Source organism: Odontomachus brunneus, unplaced genomic scaffold, assembly GCF_010583005.1.
Source record: "Odontomachus brunneus isolate Ranch 3 - 2012 unplaced genomic scaffold, Obru_v1 Obru_scaffold_134, whole genome shotgun sequence".
In the NCBI taxonomy this organism is placed as follows: Eukaryota; Metazoa; Arthropoda; class Insecta; order Hymenoptera; family Formicidae; genus Odontomachus; species Odontomachus brunneus.
Genome location: NW_022639584.1, coordinates 987,017 through 995,116, shown reverse-complemented (window position 1 = coordinate 995,116; position 8,100 = coordinate 987,017). Strand labels below are relative to the sequence as shown.

The following is an 8,100-nucleotide window of genomic DNA, read 5'->3' as shown; positions in this document are numbered from 1 at the left end:
ATACCAGTCTTGGATTATTTTTGAACGCGTTCGCGACAAGCGTCGAGCGTCGTATTTCGCGCTCTGCGAAAGAAGCGGCATTCTTCAGCTAAACCCGCTCCCACTTGCCGGCCGACCGCGCCAACTAACATTGGTCATTCTGTCGCACTGTCGTGGTATCGACAGCGTCGCGAGTGGCGAATCGATCCCGTCGTCCGCTCGCAGCCAGCCTCTGGCGGCCCTACCACGACGTTCGACTCTGTCCAGCTTCCAATGGTCAGCGCCTTATCCCTCCCTCAGAGTGCCCCGACACATCCCTCCGGGTTCGAAGGTCACGGTAACACCGCGACCGGCTGCGTCCCGCTGCGAACCTGAAGAGGCCCCGACGACTCCGTCGGCCGTTCGCCGGAGTAGGGAGGCTATATATAGCACCGTCGCGACGCGCTCTCCTTCAGTATCCGCGCGCGACTCCGACCGGAAGGTGCACGGCAACAGGCTCTCCTCGTCGCGCCACTCTCGGGATTTGCTCATCTCGTCCTCGAGTGCTCGCGACGAGTTCTGCGTTCACCACCTTCCGCGCGAAGAAGTAAACGCGCTTTCCTCCTAACAGATAATTACTGGCGTTCATTGAGACTCTCCGTGGGTGTCCTCGAGCGCGGGTCCTCCTCAGAAGAGGAGGAGGAAGTAGCTCTTCGCCGTGCTTAATTCGGTGCCAAGAGTAGATTCCAGTTGATCGAGACAGCACACCTCGCCGCCGAGTCGTTTCGACGTGTCTCCGCGGAGTGGTCCTCGAAAAAGGAATTCGCTTGACTCGTCCCGTAGACATCAGAGACCGATGTGAACGGGTCTCTGGTGGCTCCTAAAGCAGAACTCTATCCAGCGCCGCGTTTCCGTGTGCGCCGCGAGCTCGAAGATAGATAAGTCTCCGGGACTCAGTCGTTGACTCTCGCGAACACTTCGAGCCATCTTCGAGTGCTGGAAGGTGTTGAGAAGGTTTCCTTGGACTTCGGTGCATTCTCATCTGCCTTTACGCGCGCAGAACTCATAGCTGGATCCCGACAATCTTGCTGGAGTTGTCCCCGCGTAGTGACCCTCGGCGAGCAAGTTCGTGCAGGCAAGGATACACGCGAGAAGATCTTGTACCGTCGCGAACTCCGTTAACGGAAACTCGTTTATTACCTCTACAGCGAGTTTTTGCTGGCAGCGAGCTCGCGACGAGCTCTCGCAGATTTCCTCCTGCCACCGTTCTCGAGGAGAACCTGATGCTGATCACTTCGGGACAATTGAACGCTCGGGAAAGAGCTGATCTGATTCTGCCGTTCTCTCGTCGTTGAGACCGAAGTCAAGTCACGATCGCCGCCTTGCCGATGAATCTATCGCTAAGGCGCGCACGAACCGAGATTCTGAGACGGTCAACTCGCGAAGCGAAGCGTGCCGATAAATATCTTTGACAGACAAGGACAAGGTGGACGTGTTATTATCGACCCGGCACGTGGCGTCGTCGTCGATGTTGCAGAGGAGCGGAGCAACGACGTCGACCGGATAAAAATTGAGTGGTAGACTCCGGACTTTGGATCGGCCAGTGGGAAAGGAGATCCGGCGCAGCTAGCATGACAATGGTAGTCAACAAGATCAACATGTCGTCGTATTCCGCGCCGCGACGCACCTTCTTCTCGGGTCTTCACACGAAGGTAAAAACACTTCACTCGCTGAAACGAAAATCCCACTAAGAGTCGCGTCGTATCCCTCGTGTGCCTAAAGGGTTAAGAGGTTTCAAGAAAATGTTTATTTTCTTACTCACTGAACAATGTTTTATGTTATTGCAAGTAAATATGTCATTAGTACACGGAAAAACATAATTTGCTGCAGTAGCAAACTAACTTGCTACATATGGACAGTTAAATATAATTCGCTGTGTTAGCTACTTTTTCTTTGCAGCAGGAACCTATTTTCTTGCTGCGATAATAGGAAAGTCTGCTCCTACAACAAGGAAAGACGTAGCGAATTTGCTACAAATGGACAACTAAACATAATTTACTGCTTTAGCTACTTTTTTGTTGCAGGAGCAGATTTTCTTGTTATCGTAGCAAGGAAATTGGCTCCTGCAGCAAAGAAAAGGTGGCTAATACAGCAAATAATGTTAGTTGTCCATATGTAGCAGATCTTTTTTTTCCGTGTACCCACCAAATAGATATATTTTTTATTTCTTAAAAATATCTTTCTTCTCAGTCTCAGGGTTGGCCAAATTTGAGAAATCGAGTTGCTCAATTTCTCAAACCTATTTCGTGGATGTAAACGAACTATTAGGTCTAAAAAAACAAGAATTTTTTATTACTGGATTATTATTTTTCTTGCTCCTTGCAGTAGTTGTCGTTACTGCGATCGACGACGAAATACTCGCGCGATTTGTTTACGAGTGAATCGGACGATCGGCCGTGAACGTGACCGTTTTCTTTGAGGCCGCGATGCACGGGCAGCTCCCTCGGTTGAGAAATTGAAGCGCGGGAAATAATAACGAGTACATTGCCACGTCGTATTTTTCGCGACTTTGCTGGCGTACCGCCACGCGTTTCATTCCGTCCGCTTCTTCGACGAGTCGCGGATCTTTTTTCGGTTACGCGGTGGTGGTACTCCGCGAACAGCTGAGTGACTTATATAACAGCGCGAGAGAGAGAGAGAGAGAGAGAGAGAGAGAGAGAGAGAGAGAGAGAGAGAGAGAGAGAGAGAGAGTTCTGAGTTAAGTCTGGTTTATTAAACTCCCGTACCCGCAGCTGCAGAAACAGCTTCCTTTTCCCCGTTAATGTACGTTATGCCGGCAGAAGAAACGTGACGCGGGTGTCTGCTTTATTACCGCAAAAATGAAAATGCTGCTTATTTTCTTTTTCAGATTTTTCTCTTTTTTTCTCTTTTTACGAAATATCACATACGTAATCACTCGTACTTTGAAACAGCGTCCTTCCCTCTCAAATCGTTTAATCTTCACATGTTTTATAAATTTTTTTCCGTATTTATTTACATGATTTAAATGTTTCATATGCAAAGTGGGCTTGATAATGCAAATGAGGCGGAAAAAATCTTGATGTGAAATGTCTTGATTCGTCTTGATATGAAACAATTTTTTCCACGGCATATGCTGACGTGTAAAACTACTTCAAGATTAATTATCTCTGTAAGATCGTAAAGGTCAGCAAAAATGAAAAACAAATGACATTTTTTTTTAATAAATCTTTGACTAAGAAATATAGAAGATTTTTTATGATTTATCATATTGTATATTTAATAAGTTACGTAAGATGAGATATAATCTCATCTATATATAATATTTTCAATAAGTTATGTAGGATGTTAACGCGCGGACAATAAATGTTTTATTAAGAGGGAGGTATCTCAGTACTTTTCAAATTTATTCAGATTTATTCAAATTTATTTTATTTCTTTTTGATCTATATATTTGTTTATTTTAATTATTTATCATTTATTAATACATTTATTTTTTACTCATCACACATGGATTCTCTTTTGATTTTTATCTCAATCCGAGTGTAAAGTTCGTTCTCGAGACACACCGGTTTTGCTCCGATCGATCGCGCTGCGCTGCATCACTCGCCGTCTGCAACGTTGTATTTAGGTCTCGTTATATTTAGAGTGGTTTCCTCGTAGTAGAAAAGCATTTGTCTCGTCTCGTCCGGCCTCGTTAGTCCCTCTCTTTCACGCTCCATTATTTTTCATTCGGCTTTATCACGGACCGGGTAAGTCGTTAGTAACGACTTCGCGTACATCAATCGTTGTCGTTGTTCGTTAACGCGTGTGACGTATGGCGCGCCACTTGTGGCCACACAAATATTTCGCGAAATTTTCACGCGAACATCGCGCGCGTCGGCGTTTTTTCTCCGGGGGCGACAATTAGAAGGCGACATAAGATAGGATACTATGTAGGGTCGCGGTCATTGAATTGAATAATAGGGCGACTCGTGGCACGCGACGATCGTACTCGTTAAAGCGGACGCCCCATGGCCGTTGGTGCAACATTAATTTCAATGTACTATACAAAAGGAAGAGAGAGAGAGAAGATCCTTGCTGACGCCCGCGGCGCGGACGAGACTTCGAATTAGGAAAGCCGGCTCGTGGCCGAAATAGCCCGAAGGAAGTCGAGCATTTTTGTGTTCGCTTCTTGCCGAACACATAAATCACCCTTTCAATCTGTCATAGTAGACAGCAGTCATTCATAATTTAACTCCTCGCGGCGATAGTATCTGCGTGTTGTGTCTACGTTCACTCACGAGATAAAACCGATCTCTCGTCTCTCTTGCTCCTGCGCGCTCAATCAAATGATATCTACATCTGATCGAAAATGTTCTTCGACGTGACTTAAAATTGCTATCAGTTACGAATACGACTTCGACTTCCTATGAGCAAGATTTTGAATTTACAGAAAAAGGGATACTTGAACATTTCTTTGTGGAACACAAAATATGCTTTATATAATTTTTTATGTATTTTGTTCTCAGTGAGAATCATTTTTTACCCTGAGAACAAAATATTTGAAAATTTATTGCAGAAGTAAAGTTTATATTTTGCAAATAAAAATTTTCAGTTATTTTTTTCTCAGTGTACTAACATGCAAATTAAAAAAAAAATCTCATTCCCAAGCTGCCGGAACGCCGGGAGTTAGCGCGCAGTCGTTGAAGTATTTTTCGCGGCCGGAATTAGTCCGGCTCGTGCTATCGTGTGCTCCGCTATCATGTAGGTTAATCGATGGGCCAGCCGGACCCTCCTTACGTCTGGAGCAGAGAACGCGACGTTCTCGAGGACGCGGAGGAGCGCCGTAAAAGCGACTTCGCCATAAGAGAGGCATAAAAGATTCATTTTGCTGAAGAGGTGACCCCGCCGACCCGGCATCCGCTCGCCGTGGGCGGCACTCGGCTCTTTTCTCTTCTACACCCTCTCTCTCTCTCTTTCTTCCTCCGGACCCTCTCTAACGATTCCTTGTCTTTGTTCAGAAGCGTTAACTAGATTCGGTCCGCGGCGGGAGAATCTGGCCATTAAGAAATTCGCCTACTCTGTAAAACTAAAGTTTGGTTCTTCTGCTAATTATATCGCTCTCCCTTTCTCTCTCTTTCTCTCTCCCCCCTTTCTCTCTGTGTTTTTTCCCTCTGTTCTTTGTGCTCTAAGTAAATAAGGGATCAAGAAAGGCAAGGAGAGAATGGTCTCATTGAGGCAATCAAGCGACCGGTCATCAAATGTAACTCGCACTAAATTACCGAGAGTTGGGAGACGGAGACGTTTGGGTGCTAAACGCGCGGCGCCTGTATGAATGACCGCCGCTGGAAATTCCATAATGCGGCTATCTGATCTCTTATCCCTCGAAAAGACCGAAATAGACCGGAAGAATAATAATAATCATACGTTCAAAGGAGTTCTCTCTCTCACACACACACACACATACATGCACACACAAGCGGACGACCGCTTTTCACGAAATCGACGCGTTTAATCTAAACCGGATGCGTTTAATCTGCGGTCATAATCCGCCGAGCCGCTCGAGAGAAACGTCTAGCCGAGCCCGGTATCTCCGTGAATTGTTTCGAAGCCTATCCGCGAGGTCTCTCAGAACTTGAAGAAGACGTTCGGAGCGCCCGAGTGCCTCTTCGCAAAGTAAATCAAGATCACTGTATGTGTGTATGTGTGTTATCGTTGGAAAATCGAATTTGCGCCGCTCGCGAAAGCGCGAGCTGTGGCTATCTGGCGGATCGCTCGCCTCGATCGAGGTGAATCCTCTCCTTGAGTCGTATCATTCGTGTATGTAAATGACTGGCCACGCGCGCACACGACAGCTATCGTGGTGGTTGCGATGTAAACCTGGTCGGTCGACTGGTTGCGGCCGTGGCGTCGAATGTCGCCTTCGCTACGCCGTCGCGAATCGTATTTCTGTTGTCGCAGAAATGTCACGCAAATCGTGCAACGCGAGACGCGCGTCTCTAGCTCCGGAGAAAATGTTACTACTGAATCATCAGTTTCAGGGTGTCTCCGGAGAAGAAAAAGAACAGCGAGTCGCCGGGTACGTAATAATAACCGCGTTTGAGTGCACCACGAGATCGCAATATGGTCGCAGCTTTTGAGGGGTCATGTCACCCTGAGACGTTAGGAAAACATCAAAAACCATCTTTTTTTTCACCTAAACTTACATAACAATTACATAACAATTTTCTTCATTTGCAAAGTCTACTACAAACGTGGTTTTTTGAGGAAAATTTTGTGTGAAAATGATTTTAAATCTCCATTGCCTTCATATGAGACGAACACTAAGTTGAAATTTTATTTTCTAATTATATAAAGATGGCTTAATAGATAGCTTTGAAACTTTCTGGCTTTTTATTTACATGTTTCAATATAATTAATCCTTTGGAGTACAGTGGTTTCACCGCGAGATCACTTATTAATTTCAAAAGGAATAATTTGTTGGGTTGCCACTTTACCAGGTGTAGAAGTATGAAACCGGAATTCCCCTATAAATGGTGCCAGCGTTCAGTTTAGTGACCGTAAGACCGCTACTGCCGCGCTATTATATTCTCCTAACAGCTGACGAATATTGTCAACAAACATAACCCCAACTTTCATTCTCTAGTATATTTTTGTATAACCTTAAACATGTCACGTTTCGAGCCTACTAACTATGATTTGCGGACAGCATTGATTTTCTGTTATCATTTAAAGAAAACTGCTGCAGAATCACATCGAATGCTTGTCGAAGCTTACGGTGAATATGCTCTTGGTAAATCTCAGTGTTTCGAGTGGTTTAAAAAATTCAAAAGTGGTGATTTTGACGTGAGGAACGAAGAACTATGAACTATGAACTATGAACTATGAACTGCTGAAACCTGGTCAAACCGTCAATACTAATCGCTACCAACAACAAATGATCGATTTAAATCGAACATTGACTAAAAAACGACCAGAATATGCAAAAAGGCAACACAATGTCATTTTGCTCCATGATAATGCCCCATCACATACAGCAAAACGGGTCAAGGAAACGATCGAGTCGTTCAGTTGGGAATTACTACCGCATGCGGCTTATTCTCCAGACTTGGCTCCGTCCGATTATCACCTGTTCGCATCGCTAGGACACGCTCTCGCTAACCAACGCTTCGATTCGTATGAAAATGTGGAAAAATGGCTAGATAACTGGTTCGCTTCAAAAGATGAAAAGTTTTTTTGGCACGGCATTCATAAACTGCCAGAGAGGTGGGAAAAATGTGTTCAAAACAGTGGAAATTATTTTGAATAAAGTATTATTTATCACTTTCGAACAACAGACGTCTTATTTGTATAAAAAAATTCCGGTTTCATACTTCTACACCTGGTAGACATAAATATTTTATTAGAATCTGAATTTTTAAGGTCCTTCAAGGGGTTAAGATATGATTGCGACCTTTAAATTCGCGCTCAACAGCGCGTGAATGTCCACGGAACGACTCCTCGTTGATTCGCTTCGGAGGACATGGTCGTGTTTATCCGATGTCCTTTATACATACTGGGCGCGATTACGAAATCTTTTTTATAGCATGAAACCGTCTTGAGGTGCATCCCGTTAGGATCGCGGTTGGCGCGTTCGGATCATTTAATTTTACGAGAGTCGCGCACGTGTCACGGAATGCGGTCGGCGATTCTACGGCGCTTCGGAACAGAGTTTCCGAAGGAATTTTCAGACGTCGTCGTCGTCGTCGTCCTCGGCGTCGTCGTCGTCGTCGTTGACGACACGGGTTTATTTTCGGACGCATAATATTGACGCGCTCTAAAAGCGCTTGCGCGCTTTTGGAACACGGCCTCCCAAGGACGCTTCTCGTCCCGCTTCAAATTTTTCTTCTCGTTCAGATTTCTCAATAATCGGTCTGATATGTTTTTCTTTCTGCCTGCAGTTTCAATTGTACACGCAAAGAAACGATATGTGTGGTTAGTTCATACATAGATCTGGTTGTGCCGATCAGATTAAGGCCCGATTTTTCCAACCTCTTGCTAAGTTAACTGATAGTTAAATCATGTATCTATCTTTGTCTGAGTTGAAGAAATAACAAAAATAGACAAATGACTTAACTATCAGTTAACTCAGCAGGAAATTGG

At 45.0% G+C, this 8,100-nt stretch overlaps 1 protein-coding gene across 1 annotated transcript in view; it reads left to right on the top strand.

The window, feature by feature from the left end:
- Nucleotides 1-421: 421 nt before the first annotated feature.
- The window catches only part of LOC116850102 (sterile alpha and TIR motif-containing protein 1), a 56,125-nt gene continuing 48,446 nt past the window's right edge, over nucleotides 422-8,100 (top strand). The window contains exon 1 of the transcript XR_004379262.1: nucleotides 422-1,670. The gene's annotated coding sequence lies outside the window, so the exon portion shown is untranslated. The remainder of the gene's footprint in view (nucleotides 1,671-8,100) is intronic.